We start from the raw sequence: 17,822 nt of genomic DNA on the forward strand, positions 1-17,822 counted from the left end.
CCCCTATCATTAGGGCTTACTTATTCAAGGGGAAGGCACCAAACATTCCTAATGCAATGTGCGAGAATAGGCATCCTATCCTGTTATTTCTTGTTTTTCTCTTTCTTTTTTTTCTCTCTCTCTCTCACTCTTCTTCTTCTTCTTCTTCTTTTTTTTTTTTTAAGTCCAACGAACTAACCACGGATTCCTAAAGAAACTCCGCCAACTGTAATTCTAGTGGACGCCGCGCCTTTTTATATTTTTTCTTCCTTTTCTCTCTCTCTCTCTGTTCATTTCTTCCGTTCTTTCTTCAGCTGGATTTTATTTATTTTTCTGCTAAGTGTAGGGGCTATGTAAAAAGTGTTAATATATTTTCAAGTTACCTCGGAACAAACTTGGATCTCTGATGAAAAATTTTAAAATCTTTATCTGACCTATATGGCTCCGAAGGCTATTTCAGACACAGTCCACTTGGCTGGAGTAAATTAGCCTATGTTTTTATCTGTTATGTTTTAAATTAAAAATGAAGTATATATATAATAAAACTGAAATTCTTAAAAATTATGGACCGTTAATATGCATTGAAATACAGATTACTTCTTTGTATAATATTTAATTTCAAATTTGCTGTGAACTAAAACCTTTCCTGCTTAAAAGAAATCTCCATGATTTCTAAAGAATTGAATATCAGTAAATATGATGAAACTGCTGGAAACGAGTTTTAAATAAGGCAGAAATATTTTTTAATTGAGGTTGAAATTCAAACTCATACGATAATTAATATTCATCTTCTTATTTTGTTAAAAATTCATTGTTTTAGTTATAAGTTATCATTTCTGAGCGGCTCAAATATTAGATTTTGTCGTGTTTCAAAGTTTATCAAGGCATCCAATCAGGTAAAGGAGATATTTCAAAAAAAAAAAAAAAAAAAATCTTGTTATTATTTATAGGTCATTGTTTGCTCTGTTATATGTTTATATCATCCTAATTATATGATATAGTATTGTATTATTTATAGTAAGAATAAGACAAAACATATATAAAAATTAATTATTACACTATTATTATAATTAATAACTATTACACTATGCGAGACATTTATACAAGTTACTACTTCCCTATTTAAAATGAAATTTAGATATTTTTACTGTAATATTCTACTATCTTTATTTTTTAAATCTGAAATAAGGAGAAATTCATATTCTACTTTCAGATGCTAGTCTTTCGTGGTCTCGTTTATAAGATAAGGCAACATTAAACATCTAAAACTTTTTATTTATTCACTAATTGGAAATATGCAGTTTCCTTTGGAAGTTTTAATTCGATATTTAATAGAGTAAAGTTTCGTATATCGATAATTCTATTGAAGGAGAAAATAGAAAACCACCACTCTCCTTTTTTCTGCTCTTAGCCTTAGGAAACGAGTGACTTTTAATGAATTTTATAGACACTTGCGGTTGAAAAGCCTGTAAAAACTTTTTATTGATCTGCTTAGAAAGAATGGCTTAGCGTTTTCGATTCATAAATCTTCAATAATGTATTATAATGAAACTTAATTTATTAAATAAATTATAAAAGCTTGAATAATTTTATAAATATCTTTTGTTTACTATAAAGCATTATAATTAAATAAGCAGATAAATTCTTTTAATCAATTTAAGACTTAACTTATGAAAGTATAAAATTATTGTAGTCTTAAGGAATTCATTAAAATTTTTATGCAGTATGTTCCATTGCTTTTTATACTTATTTTCAGATATTTTCTCTATCCTGATTTCAAAAGCGAAATTTACCTTTTAAGATTTGTTTGAATTTAAACAATTAATTCTTATTAAACATCAAAATAAAATAGGGTTTTTTTTCCCAATTTAAAAGTGGTTTTTCATTTTTACATGTGTTCTTCGCTATTTCTTTTTGGATCTGTTCTCACCTCTTTATGCCCAAAGAAAGGAAGAGGCGTGGTTGCAATTTGGACAAGCAGTCGGAAGACTCCGTGGTAATAAATGGTTGGCAAATGCATTCGGCTTTTCCAACCTCTGTTGTTCCCTTCTATGTTGTCAGTTTAGTTAAACAGCAGGGTGCCATTCCGTTCCCTCTGGTATTCTTAGAAGTCATAGGAACCATTCCTGGTTAGACACAATGGTTCTGTGTCAGATCATTCATCAACTCATACTAGACTTGGTCAGCCTTGTAACATTCGGCAAACTGTGTTAAATTCTGTTTTTCAGATCTAATAACATAAGAAAATCTTCTTTTACTCACAATTTGACTCATGTGAAATGATCTTTTTGATAACTCACCAAAAAAAGTGGCCCATTTATGGGATTAAAACGCTTTTCATCCAATAATATAAAATATAGGTTTTGGTAAAAAACAAGAATTAAATTAGTTAAATAGCTTTTATTGAATAATAAAGAACTTCTCTGTTTGTTTAATGATAAATGTTTATGGATATGAAAGACTGGTAAATGATATTAATTAATTGCTAACTGCATAGTTTATTTCTTGTTAATTATGATATAAAGAAAAATGAATACAGTAGCTTAGATAGTTAAGGTATAATAGTAGCCAATTTAAAATACGTTAGTTTAGTTTTTTTTAATTATTTTACATTATTATTATTTTACATATTTATTATTGCCTATGGTCTACAAATGACAGATACTCGTAAGTTATGCAAAATTATTATTGTCTTAGCTTCTGTAAACAACTATAGAAGGATATGTGGGAACATTTTAATAAAGTGAGAGTAGAACCAGAATAATATTTAGAAAAATTTTACTATATTAGAATTATTTTCTGAAAAGTTTAAAACCAAAAATTATTTCCAGTTCGATATACTCATAGATGTTTTGATTAGGTTATCGATTAAAAAAAAATCAAAATTTCTCGTTATTCACATATTATTGAGAATACAAGTTGCTTGAAAAGTTCACAACAAAACTAAAATTTGAGAAAAGTAGAGACTCTAGATTGATGTGACCAACATAAAGAGAAAGTAGATAAGCTGCTTAAATATCGGTATTTTATAATTTAGAAATTTTTTAATATGTAATAACACAATTGCATGTTGAAGATGATTAAATTTAGTAATTTAAAAAACTTTTTTTTTTGTTTAATTAGCTTCCGTATTACGCTGAAGTACCAAATAATATTTTTGAAATGTTAAATAAATTTCAAAATTGTGCAGATAAAAAAAATTTCAAAGCTGACATGTGTTGAAAATCGATTTATCTAAGTATTATTATTATGTACTATCTCTCCATCAAATTTTTTTACAATCTCATAGCTAGTGCGGAAATTGTACAACAAATATTTCTTGAAAATGGAAATCAAATAAGCTACTTCATTCGTTCAGTTATGTTAATTTTATTATTCATATATAAAAAGTTTCTTCTATATTTTTCTCAAATTTGATTATTGAAGTAGAGAAAAAAAATATTAGAAATTCTTATGATTTAACAGAATATATATTGGGCTACATTTTGAAATGCTGGTTTTCCATTTTCTTTCTTTGTCACTCAACTTTTCAATCTGCTTTTCTACTACATCACCATAGTAACCGCCATGAGTTACTTTGCTTCTGTATAAACGAGAACGGTCAATAACACTATCCTCATTAGAGTTTCCCATTGATACAATAAAATATCGATAAATAATAAGTACTTAAATCCGAAATTGTATAATTTTGTTTTAAAAATAATTCACTTGTTTTCAGAATTTTATGCATAGCATTCTTATAGATAAGAAAAAAAAAAAAAAAAAAAAAAAACAGAAAGAGCAAATATGTTGTGCTTTGCTTGATTGATAATTTAGAAAACGATAACATTATTCTTATGTCAGCTGAGTCTTACAGTGTAGTGCTATGCATTTTACGCGGCAGCTGCAAAAATTAATATATTACAAAGCATACTGATAACATACCGAATTCATTTAAAATAAGTGCAGTGCTACCGAAATGATGTTCATATTTATTCCTAAATATATCGGTATAAAATTAAATTTGTTCAGATTTTAATATATGAAAAAACGTGTAAAAACCATTTTTTACTGTAATAGATACATGCAGAGCATTTATTTACTCTAATTCTCTTGCAACAACAGATATTCCTCAGTTTATTACTCAAATTTAATTAAGTTTGATATGTAATTTTAGGTAAAAATGCATTTTTGATTAATATCACTCTATAAATTACTACTTCTGTTTACTAATTCTGTTACTGAATATGTTTCATCATAGTATATTTGTTAGCGTTTCGATTTCATACGATGAATGCAGTATAAATTGAATTCTTTAAATTAAATTTTATAATTTGTTTCAAAATTTCACTTTTGTTAAGTTTTATTAAGTGCGAAAATATAGCATATTTCGATTTTTTTTAAAAATCAGTTAATTCAAATAAACGAATTCTTTTATTTTTTATTAACTACTGCTGACTTGTTTTGCTTTCTGAAGTAGGATTTAACAATCCCAAGAATATTTTTTCTTTGATTATGATGTAAGTAGTTTAGCGGCATTATTTTATGATTGCTATATAAGCACAATATTTATAAAAAAAGCAATGAAAATAATGTTATGAATTCTAACTTTTAAAATGTATTTATGGCAAAATCGTAACTACTAAAAGTTTTTTTTTTTGAATGAATTTTTAAGCTATTTTCCAAATCAAAGATATAATTTATTAGGGTTTATAAAGTATTTCTAGTTATACCGGTCTTTTAACGATAATGTTAAATAACTTGATAATTTTTTTAAACGATGCAATTTGAATATAAAAAAGGAATAGTAATGGAAGATCTATGAAAAACACAACTTTAAAACCAGTTCTGTACTCACATGATTAAAGCGGAAGTGATAAACAAAATGTGTGCACGTGAAAGAAAATAGAACTTTAAAATCAGTTTTATACTCACATTATTAAAGCGAAAGTGACAAAATGTGTGCAGGTGAAAGATAACATATTTTGATGAAAGCGCCGCCGTTCATTGCAGAATAAATTATTTATTTTTCCTGCTATGTGTTGATAGCTTTGATGGATTGCTCTAATGAAAGCATAAGAGGATGACTCTTGTAGGGGATAAGACATTCGCAAATTTTATTCCCTTCCCGCATTTACGAATGGCTTGTTGGGGGGATTCGCACTAATTATGTTTCTAAAGAGTCATCGAAGAACTCGTCTGAAATGTCATTAACAATATGCAACTCAGATAATGGATGTTAAAGTTATAGCCGAATAATGCTTTTCTAGATATTCAACTTCAAAATCATAAGATTTAATTGATACAGGGGCTTGTCATCTGAAGATATATTTAGGATAAACATCACAATATGTTTGCGAAACAATTTTTAACCTACATCTTCTAAGTAAAATATTGAATACAGTAAAATGCGATAAAAATCGTTTATTACGGCGGCTTATCAGTCTTACCGCATAATGCCAAGTTGACATGGATTGAGTAATTAGACTGAATTAATTAATCTTATCGCTTTTCTTCGACGAAACAGTAGGCGTAAGACATAATTGACGCTCTTACTAGGCAGAGGCTAGCTCAATTTACATGAAGAAGCCATCAAGTTAAAGATACGCTTTGCTGAGAAATGTTTGAAACCCTAATGCATCCATCGTTTTTGATGCGTATCAAAGAACTTCGTTGCTTAATTTTGAGCATTTATAATACCTTTTATCAGTTCTTCATGGAATAAAGAACGTTTTACCTTCATTAATTGATTTAGCAGTTCTTTAGCAGAAATTACGCATGCATGATTTGTTGATTCAAGAAACTCTTTTAGAGATAATCTATTTTGAATTTAGCCTTAAAAACGTTTCAATGCCGTAAAAGAAACTTCGGAAGTGAATTATATAGTTTTTTTGTTTAATTTATTTTGTCTTGTTTGATTAGTAAAATCATTTTTATTAATTTAAATGATTTTTTATCTTGAAGATAGTATATCTGATGATTGATCGACATACAGAGTTATTGATTATTATTTTAACCCTTTAAAGGGCCATTTTTTTCTAGTCATATTATGTAAAAATATTTTAGGCTTGAAATTAGAATAAGAAAAGGGATTCATTTAGCTTATTAGATAAATTTAATTTGATTAATTAACTAATTTGGTTAATTAATAATGAAGTAACAAATCAAGATACATCATTTTGTCTGAGATAAAGAACTGAAGCATCTAAGTTTCTGACTGACTAAAAAATTTGTCAGTACTTATGCCAACCTACATAATTTCATACAAAGATTGATAAATTTGATGGGAAGCATACTTCCCACGGCCCTAGAAAGGGTTAAAGTAACTTATCTTTTTGATGAATACTGAATAGCATGATAAATATTTGAATACCTATTATATTCCAATTACTCAGTTATATATTTAATAATATTTCGGCAGTTTAATGAAATAAGAAATACCAGAAAACATATACTTTTAGCATTGAATTTTCTTTAATTTTCAAACAAAATTAAGCGACATTATTTTGAAATATAGTTTTCTTTCTTGCTACAGAATTTTTCGCCTGACTATTTGTTTTTAAATGTGAGTATGGTGTTACAGGTAATGTTAGAAATTAAAGTAGTTTTCCGTTATAATTTTGAAAAAAAAAAAGGATTTAATTTTATGCTCCTTTTCAAAAATATTACAGAACTTTTTAATTAAAATATGAGAAGAAGCCAGTTTTGAGAAAAAGAAACAAGATATAGGGCATAGTGATATTAAAATTTTTTGTCATTAATTGCTTGAAAAATAATTTTTATTAACTACCAATGCTGTCATTGTTCTCTTATGAATTTCATAATTTAATGAAAAAACTACATTCCTCTTGGAATTTAAATTTATTCTTTCCTTCATAATTTCATATTTTTAACTATTTATTTTGCTTTTGAGAAATAGTTTTGGCAAGGGAAATTCTCATTTTAACTGATAAAAAGTTTCTAAAATTAAAATATTAAACCAATGTTGTATTTAAATTGATTCCCTATTAAGAAATTTAACTAAATTTCTAAAAATAATTAATCCTCTACCCTTTCCAACATCTTCATTCTTCCAGTTACTTTTTAAACCTTTTCTTCTTCTTATGATCCTTTAAATTTGCTACTTCAAGAAAATATCTTTCAAGAGGCATCAGTAAATATTTGGAACTTATGGAAGCAAGTTTGTTTAAAATGCAAATTACAGTATTGCTACAAATCTATTTTTAAAATGTGAACTGGTATAAGAAATTAATTTTGGTGGATTTTGATTACACATTTTTTTTTTTTTTTTTTCAAAATACAGGTCGAGTATCTCATTGTCATATCACATTTCAATCTTCTGACTTTTTCAGCTACATTAAGAATAATAAAAATTCTTTTTCTCAAAAAACTTACATTCAGTAACCTAAACTGTTATTTTTTCAAGTAAAATTACTAGAAAGTAATTACGTTATTGACTCTCTAAGAACGTATGAACGTTTTTTTTTTCTCTTCCTTTTTCTCTGGAATGTTCATTTCCTGATCATCAATCTGAAAATGAGTTAATTTTCTAGAACTCAGTTGTATTGCGTTAAAAAATTGTATCGATTGTGACCACATATCTCCTCCCCCCCCCTCTCCTCCTCTCCTCTCGACCTCCGCAAAGGAAGTAAATCATATTTTCTACACATGACATGATTTGGACGGGGGGGGGGGATATATGATTCTATAATAAGAGAAGGTTTTCCTAGTAAGCGTAGAAAAATACTTTAATAATATGTTACTAATTTTTTATACACTTTTAATTTTGAAATTTTGAATTTGCTTACAACACTCAATTCCTCTATTCTCAAAAATGGTTTCTAAAAACCTCTCATGAGTGTAGAGAACGAAAGATAATCTCATTAATCTTAAATGTCAATAAATCTTCAAAAAATAGTGTCAAGATTTGCAACATTTACATAGTTTAATATGATCAATCTTATTTATTATTCGCTGTAGTGGTCCAGAATATTTTTTCTTTTATTTATTTTTATTTCATAAAGATAATCTTAGAAAAAAAATATTTTTTTAAAAATTAATTAACATTTACTTAAATGGCGTCGTCTAAGGTTTCATTGAAGACATTTCGAATATGTAAATTCAGAATCGAAAATAATTTATTTGCGTTTTAAATATTGAGAGTATAACTATAGTATAAACTAATTATTTAATTATCATGACATTTTAAAGAAAATAATACTAATTTAATGAAAAAAATTTACTTTTTTTTTAATTGTTACAATAGTTTGATGATAAAAATCGTGTTGTACAAAGTTCAACATCAGTCATTTTTCAGAATCATCTCAGAAAAGAAAAGAAAAAAAAACCATCAGTTAAGTGAGAGAAAGTTGAAACATTATACTTTCAGTAGAAAAATATTCACCCTTTTTGCTATATTCATTCTTTGCAAACATCTATGGAAAATAAATTTAAATAGAAGTTAATTGGTTTAGTAGATTTTAGTGGTACAAAGATCAAGAATGCAATAAAAATAAATTTTGTCACATGTAACAAGCGAAACGTATAAGTGATACTTTTATTTATTCTATTGACATTGCTAAAACTTTTGGAATTCTGAACTGCACAATAATTAATACCCTGTCTTTTTAAATCATTATGAGCTGATATATCTTATGCTATATTAATGCAATCTAAATGCCAATAAAAGATTGTTTGGATTTTGGGATATATTTAATGGTTTTTATCTAATTAAAAATTGTTTTTAATTAATTATTAAAATTTGCAGTTAAACCTAAAACTTTAAATAACCTATGAACAATAATTGACTCAAATTTCTTATTCATCCTAAAATGCATTAAGAGGTTGCATCTAAGAAAGGCACTATAGTACCTGTGCATTAAGACATCTTAATCTTAAAATAGCGGCATTTGGAATATTACAAGAAGTGATCGAACTTTTACTGAGTGAATAAGCAAAGAGATTATATCAAAAGATTTTTTAAAGACAAAGATTAAAGATTAAAGACAATATAAAAATTTACATTTACTTTCGGATGTTAGTTTCTGAAAAAAATGAAATAAAAAGAAAGGATATATTTTTAGTTTGATTGATGTAAATATAACAACCGGACTTGAAATTCCTTGGAACACTCTTTGATTTTTTTCTTATATTTTTAAACAATATTTCAATATTTCTTGGGTCATTTTCTCTCCATGATATAAATGTGATTATCACAATTATTATTTTTAAAATTTTTTTTCTTATCATATACTATATTTAGCACTAAAGTTCAGATTTATCATGCGAAATAAATTTATTTTTCAAATATTTTAGTTAAATTACCATTTAGATAGGAACTGTAATCCATTATCGGAGTTGCTATGAAGAGAAATAAAAGAGAAGCCCTTATATCTTTTTGTCATACACAATTGATGTTGCACAGATATATATACAATAAAATAAGCATTTTCAATATAAAGTAAATAAACATTAGTATAAAACTACAGTAAAATAATTGAAGGGCGTATTGTTATAATTTAGCCACTTGCACATCAAAATTTGCATTAAAGCAATCTAGACGAGAAGATGATAATATCATTTCTGAAAATACTTCTCAAAAATATATTCCTTTTGAACTTAAAAAAAAATTATCGGAACCAAATAAGGTCAGAATACTATCTGTACCAAAACTTTCTTATCTCTGTGGGTAGCAGTAATTGCTATTATCCATCATGAGATATTAATTTATTTTTAACACAGACGGATGTCAAAGTAGCGTATTTTGTATACAGCCCGTCTTCTCTCGCAATTTCTTATATTTGTCCTATTCTTTTCGAATTTCTTTTACTGCAATCACAGCATAGCTCCGCCTATAGCTGCGACAGATAATCACTGGTTTTCACTCAGGGTAGACCTACTCCCGACGTCTTTTATTCCTAGGACTCGCTGCTACCTACCTCCCTTTTCCCTATAATCTCATTTCGATACACACCCCTTGGCCTGTCAGTGGATTTTCTTGGTCGATCTCTTCTACATCACCGGTTTTTACAACCAGTTTGCTTTACTTCGTCATCCTTGCTCTTCTTTTTCTTGCTGCTGCCTCTTTTCTCCCCCCCCCCCCATAACCTATGCGTTTTCCCCATTTCAAATCCGAACACGATATCCCATCTTAAAGTTGGTATAAATAACAGCACAAGAAGAAGAGAGTTGAAAAAAAAATATATTAAAAAAAACAGCTAATGCAGCCAGCACCTGCGGACGCGGTTCAAGAAAGAGAGGAGATGGGGGGGGGGAGTACAACTACGAGAGAGAAAATGGTTTTGACATCATTCGATTTCTGCTTCACGCCTAGCCGTCAAATTCTTAAAATTTCCCTAGAGGATTTTTCTTTGAAGATAAGAAAGAAAAGAAAAAAAGATTTCTTTTGTGCGAAGTCCAGCAGTGAAAGGCTGAAAATGAGGATATTAATTGAAAAGAAAACACAGATTTCAAGAAATAGTTCGGAACGAAATAAAATCGAATAGAAAATTAATAAATAAAGAAGAATAGGATGTAAGTATGAAATACATGTGAAGTGAATCAAATGCGAAAATAAATCAATAGCAATAAATAGAAAGTAAAAGTTAATAGCAAAGAATTAATCATCTGAATTTTAAGTTTTTACAAATTCGTATATCTAATAATTGCATTTGACGAATGTGAATAATTGCTCTTTCATGAAATAAAATGCGATTTCAATAGGCCATCAACTATATTTTTCACCAGACTATGATTTGTTGTTTGAACACCAGAAGCAGCCTCTTTTACCCCCTTTATTTCAAAATTGACGTTTTAATTAAAATTAAAAAAGTTAAAAATAAGAGATAGTTAATTATAAAATTTCAAATATTTAATTTAGGAATTTTAAATAGACGATAATGTAACTTAAATAAGATCATACTATGTTAAAGTTCTTTTTTAATGAAAAAGATAGTCCAAAAAATTCAACGCTTTATCATTATTCAAAATGAACAGTTCAACATTTTTTATAATATAAATAATATTGCAACTTCAGTAATTTTATAATAATTTTTAAATATTTTCATTTCGCTGAAATATCAAATTTTTTATAACTGCTTTCAAGAACTGCAGCTTGAAATATTTTACATATTCATGGCCTTCATCTTAATAATATTCGAAACCCCAAAGCATTAGAAACAGAACATGGATTTACTTCATTTATAAGGAGTTATTTATACTTCCGGGCATGTTCTTATTTGATAAATAGTTTTAAAGGAATTCCAGAAATTAGCAATTCCTCTGGCTCCTGAATAAAAATGAAGATTCCGCATGAAGAGATTGTCAAAAGACAAAAAATCAATTGTTTGCATTTTAAATAAGCTTTCTTTTATACAAATAACTTGTGCATTTTTAAAAGTTCATTTACTAGGCAGATTAAAGGGAATATAACTTGGATGAATTCCAAATAAAGTTAAAAATAATTGACTCTACGGTTAAGAAAGAAAAACAATTTTGACTCCCAGTTTAGATTTTAAAATCAGGAATATATTATGGGGTTTAAAATTAAGAAGGATTTAGTCAAGAAAAATTTAAAGACAACTGAATATTTATATATATCCTTAAATATGAATTTAATTAGTCAGTTCCGAATTCTGCTCAAATTAGTATGTTTATCAAGTTATAGCTTAAGATTTAAAAACAGTTCACACTTAACTTATTTGCGTTAAATTCCTTTTTTGCTATAAAGAGTAAAACTTTAATTAATTCTAAATGTATTGAAAATTTTAGTAATTTTTAATTAATACAATTTTGGATAAAATTAATGATAATAAACAATAATGAAATGACATTAATTCATATTTATGTGACACATGCGAAATGCGCCATTGCAATTTAATTTTTTAATTAATTACTCGTCTTTCAGTGGGAAAAAACTTGTATCTTCACAAAGCAGCGTTAGGAAAATTACATTAAGATATTGGATGACATAATCAGTTATATCTGTTGAGTGAGTCGCAGGGAAAGACACGCTGCCACTATAAATTTTATCTAATGACGATTTTAGTGATGAAAAGATACATTCATTTTCGATTCAGAAGTACTAACTATGCTTTTATGTAATGTTATAGGTACTACATTATTAATATTATGCTATTAACTTTAAATATTATGTAATAAGCAAAATAAAATAAAATGGTAGGTGAAATTGAGCGTCATGAATTGTTAATCAAGCAACGATACATTAAAAATTTATACATCTATTAGATCAATATGTAATATTCTGAGACAAAATTTTTATTTAATTCTTGTTAAAAAGTGATTTATTTATTTGAAAATGTCATTCATTATTGGTTATTCTACCCTTCCTTATATTTCAAATATTATGAAAGAATTTTTATTAGAAATAATTTTATCAAATATATTACTATGACTTTTTTCTTAGCAGAAATATTATAAATGGATGAATGCACAGATCAACAAATATAACGAAAAGGATTTATATATAAAGCTCATTATATCACAAAAAAGGATTTTCATTTCAACAAAATGTCTCTCAAATCAAAAATAAAGATTATGCATATTAAAAGTCCTAAAAAATATTTTATAACAATTGAAATAAGACAGCCATAATTTCTTCAGTTACTTGTATGGGTGTTGAAATTTCTGTCCTAAAAACACATTTTTTTTTTTCACTCAGCTAGAACTTATATCTATCTGAATCACTTTTTCATGATTAATATCTGTTTTTAGCTTCTATCAACTAAGAAAATATTTTTTTCTCCATTGAAGAGGTTCAGAATCTGCTCCTTTCTCTCTTAAAATCACATTGAAAACTTATTTCTACTTACTTCTAGGAGCCTCAAATGAATGCATCCATTTCTGCGTTAGTAAAGAGGGATTTTAATTTAAATATTACTATACTTTAATTCTAATATTTTGACATATTCAAACATTTTTTAATTGGTTATCAAACATTTGAATATTCTTATCAATCAAAATTATTTATTTTTGTTAACTTTTTGTGTTTTAATTAATTTTGCTAAAAGTAAATTTAATAAATAATTTGACTTCAGAGATTTTAGAATGATTTTTCTTAGGTATATAGCAAATACTAAAAAAAGGGATCTGCAATGTGAAGAAGTCACATTGGCTATTTAATAAGTCAAATTTGTATTGAAATCAAAAATAGAGATTTCTACTTTTATTTCAGTGGTAATAGTGATGAAAGTAATTATATACAAGCAAAATAGAATTTACATAAATTTCACTTTTTAAAATGCATGAATAACAGGCTTTGATTCTTCAAAATCTCTTACTATTTTTTCTATCATCAAGTTCCGACCTTAAGGCTATATCATGCAGACTTTATTAATTTTTTGAATATATATATATATATATATATATATATATATATATATATATATATATATATATATATATATATATATATATATATATATATATATATATATATAATATGAAGTTTATTTTCTATACGTCATTGATAAGAAGTGCTTTCTTATAGAATCTGAATTAGGAAACAAGTTTCTTCCAAATGATAAAATTTTGGGCTATATGAAATTTATAATAAATTTGTAAAAAAATTTATAAATTTGTAAGCGTTGATTTGCTTTTAACTAAGAAAGAGGTAAACTAAGTAAGATGGGAATGCTCTTTCCGTTTTCAAAATGGACAAATGAAAATAGTATATTAATTTTATCACTTTTAATTAATAATAATCAGAGCGTAAAAGTGCAAATTATTAATAAAATAAAGATGCAGATGATTTTCGTTCTAAGGGCTTTAAAGCATAAAATTATGCACATGATTTGAAGGACGATACGCATGTTTTTTATAGAGTCTGTGGAAAGATTAGGCATTGAAAGTGCGGTTATTCTTTTTGAGTTTGGTTTTCTGAAGTCTCACAAAAATTGAAAAGATCTTTTTTATTTTTTCAAAATTTCCTTTATTGAAGCAATCTGATCTACAAATGCAATTAGGAATTTCAAGATATTAATTCAAACGATGCAAAAAGTTGATCAATAGAAAAAATTATTTTCAAAACGGAACCCCGCATTTTCAATTTTTACAATGATTTTTCATAGGTAAATGAACTTTTCCAGTACTTATTTAGGTTTATAACGACATTTTTTCCCATGAGTTTAGAAATTTTCTGATTTTTGACTTAATGGAGTCTACTATATGGAGAGGAATATTTACTCATTATATCCGTCACTTTTAAGCTACAAACTTCTATTTAAAAATATAAATTTGTACATAAAATATTGTCTGATTTTTTTTTTATCATGATTGAAGAAGGCAAAGAAAAAATTTTCATAAACCCCATTTTAGTAGATATCAATTGCAAAAATTTAAAGACAACTTGTAGAGTTAACTGGCATATTAAATGAAAATTATAAATAAAATTTTCTATATTTTCGATTTTGTCATATATAAAATATTTTTGTCAAGTATATAACCATTAGAAAAAAGGACCGGATTTCATTTTCAATTTATTATATAAAATTCATGCATTATGCAAAAATTAGCTAAGTGTATACGTGAAACTTGCTTCGAAGAAATAGTTGTAGAGTTCTTTAATGATTTTTATTCTCCATAAATTCAATGAAATAATCAAATTTTTAGCTTTTGTCAAGAAGCCCTTGTCCAAGCCATGGCAAGCACAGTATAGTGTACCGAAAAAGAAGGCAGTAAACAGAAAAGAGAGGACATGAGAAACTATTCTGACCTCATATAGTTTTACCGCATTTTGATTTCATGGAAAAATAATAACCCGCGCCCTACAATGAAGTCAGAGTTTGAGTAATTAAAACATAATTTTTAAAGTGTAAATTAATTAAAAATTATTACATTATATATATATATATATATATATATATATATATATATATATATATATATATATATATATATATATATATATAATGCTGATCCATACTTTGTTTGGAACTTATTGTGTAATTTAAGGATAAAAAATTGATAGACGCGTAATAGCACAAAATAAGACACTATTTTCTAATCATTTTTTTCTAGTCATACTATGTTAAAATATTTTTAGGCTTGAAATTAGAATAAGAAAAGGGATTCATTTAGCTTATTAGATAAATTTAATTCGATTAATTAATTAATTTGGTTAATTAATAATTAAGTATCAAATCAAGACACACCATTTTGTATAAAATAAAGAACTAAAGCATCTAAGTTTCTGTCTTTCTAAAAAAATTTGTCAGAACTTATGCCAACCTACATAAATTCAGACAAAGATTGATAAATTTGGTGGGAAGCATATTTCCCACTGCCCTAGAAAGGGTTAAACATCGGATGACATACGCAGTGTCATTTGTTAAGTGTTCATGGATGTTATGCGAGTTGATTTCAGTAGAAATATATTTTAAAGAGGAAAGAAGTTCAAATAGTTAAGTAAATTTGAAATTTCAGCTCAGAAATTGCTCTCATGCTTATAATATAATCTTATTTACTTCAATTTTGTATAGATATCATGTAAATAAAAGTAAATTCATATCTTAACAAAATCTGACACTCTGACAATGTTAATGATTATGGCGAAAATTTTCTGAAAGAAATTCGAGTCTCCTTTCTTGTATAGGGTAGGGACTTATTTGGAGTTTAAATAAAATATTCTTAATTGATCAAACTTGTTGAGACGTGGACAAAACATCCCAAAATATCTCTAATCTCCAAAATGTTTCACCCAGGTTCGAATACCAAAAATATATAATTAAGAACCTTATCGTTTTTTAAAAAAATAGTAAGTTGACAATACTGTCCTAATGCGTTGCATGACAGGATGTTCAGCTGCTTTCTCCCAAGAAGATTCTCTCATGAAAATAATTTGTTATTTAGCTTTTTATACAAAACATATAAGAAATTTAGAAAATCTTTTTCATAATTTTGCTAAATATTTTAAAACTGAAATTTTTAAAAATTTAAATGTGATAATATGCAAAATTTATGCTGCATAAAATGAAATTAGCCTTTTAAACTTTAGTATCCTTCCTCAACCTAAATTATTAAGATTTTGCTTTGATCTTAGTAAGAAAGTGTTTTTATGCCATTTCACAGGCCACTGCAAAATTTTCTTAATTAATATCCAGATTTACTATCTTTTTAAAGATTGCATTTCTTCTATTGATGATTAAACCTTCTTAGTGTGTATGCCTTGCAGAATTTTTATATGAAATAAAGATAATCTTAAAATCGAAAAAGTTTATTTTAAATTCTCATAGTTATATTATTTCTCTACAAAACAGCGATTATAGATCATTTTAGTTTTTCTTGAAGATTTAAAGCCTTTGAATATAACAGCTTATATCTGATTTTTCCTAGAGCATTTATATTCAAGTATCTCGATATAAAACATATTTTATCCTTGAATAAGAAAAGCATACAACAACAGAAATAAGAGAAATAAATCGATAGTAATTAGGATATCGAAAATTCAGCAAGAAAATAATGCCTTTAAATAATCTGTTATTTTCACCTTTAAGAAAAAGGAATCAACAAGTACTTTGAAGAGCAAAATTTCTGCTTAAGAAATCCTTTGGTAGATAAAATTAATACCTCTCAATTAGAATACATAAATTGTTCTTTAATTTCTTCCCAATTCCTTTTCTAATTTTCCTTCTATTTAATTCAGTTTAGTTTTTGTTAGATTTATATCCTCTTGTGAAGTTACTTAAGATGTAATGTCAAAAGGCGAAGTCAACAAGTGAACCAGAGCCCCACCTACCAAATTCTACACCACACCAGTGTTAGGAGGGTTGATCCATAACATATTTAGTGTGTATAGGTCATAATTGGTCATTCTTTTGGTGGAATCTGGTCTCAAACCCATGACCCGTTAGCCCCAAAGCTGAAATTCTGTCATAAATCAGCAGTGGTTCGAGTTTTCTACTAACATTCAATAAGTTTTGAGTTCATGAATCTTTCGTTTTCTACTTTTGGGATTTGTTCAGAATACCATTCCTTAAACAAAAAGTAAACTTTAAATATTCTGCAGAACTATTTGTAAATAAATATTATTTTAATTCTCCTATTCCTATCCTTTTTTTTTTTTTTCCTCCCCTTTTTCTTTCTTTTGCAAAGCGTATTCCATTTAAAAAAATGTCTGCATTTTTTTAAAGAAATTTATTTATTAATTTAAAATGTAGATTGGAGGATTTTTTTCAGTGCCATTACCGTGTGATTTCTAGGAAATACATTTGGGGTTATTTATAGTTGAGTATTTAAATAGTAAATATTTGTTGTATTAAAAGCATTGAATTAATTGCATTGAAAGTCATTCTTCGAATTGCACGTTTTTCGAATATGAATTTGAAATCTTTAATTTTATGAAATTATTAATTAATTTCTTTTAATTAGTAATTCAGGTTAGCTGAATGCTACCTAATATTTACTAATTACAGGAATTAACCGTATAATAATTATTTATTTATTAAGGATATTATATATTTACTAATTAAGGGCATTAACCTATAATTTTAGTGTATAAAATGCTATCTGATAATTTAGGAACTATGAGGCTATATAATATGCAAAAATAAAATTAGTTGCACGTTCGCTATTATAAGGACTAATAAAATAAAGTTTATTAAGTGGAATTTTTTTTTAAATAAAACAAAAAAGCACCGATGGAGATATTAAGGTTATTCTGATTTGTTGATTAAGCACGAATTCTTTTAAATATTGTGTACACCAATTAAGTTTTTAGTAATGTAATATTATATATATATATATATAATGAATTTTTTTTTTCAGTCTTCTCTTAAATGAAAAAAGAAACTGTCTCTCGGCTACTTAAAAGCAAATAATGTTATGTGTAATTATAGATTTGAATTCGA

At 26.6% G+C, this 17,822-nt stretch overlaps 1 long non-coding RNA gene across 2 annotated transcripts in view; it reads right to left on the reverse strand.

Annotated features, from left to right (window-relative positions):
- Positions 1-17,822, reverse strand: part of LOC129959132 (uncharacterized) — a 114,922-nt gene that overhangs the window by 93,518 nt on the left and 3,582 nt on the right. For both annotated transcript variants that reach the window (XR_008783408.1, XR_008783407.1), the window contains exon 2: positions 1,910-2,209. This is a non-coding gene — a long non-coding RNA (uncharacterized LOC129959132). The remainder of the gene's footprint in view (positions 1-1,909; positions 2,210-17,822) is intronic.

The sequence above is a fragment of the Argiope bruennichi genome, chromosome X1 (assembly GCF_947563725.1).
Source record: "Argiope bruennichi chromosome X1, qqArgBrue1.1, whole genome shotgun sequence".
Taxonomy (NCBI): Eukaryota; Metazoa; Arthropoda; class Arachnida; order Araneae; family Araneidae; genus Argiope; species Argiope bruennichi.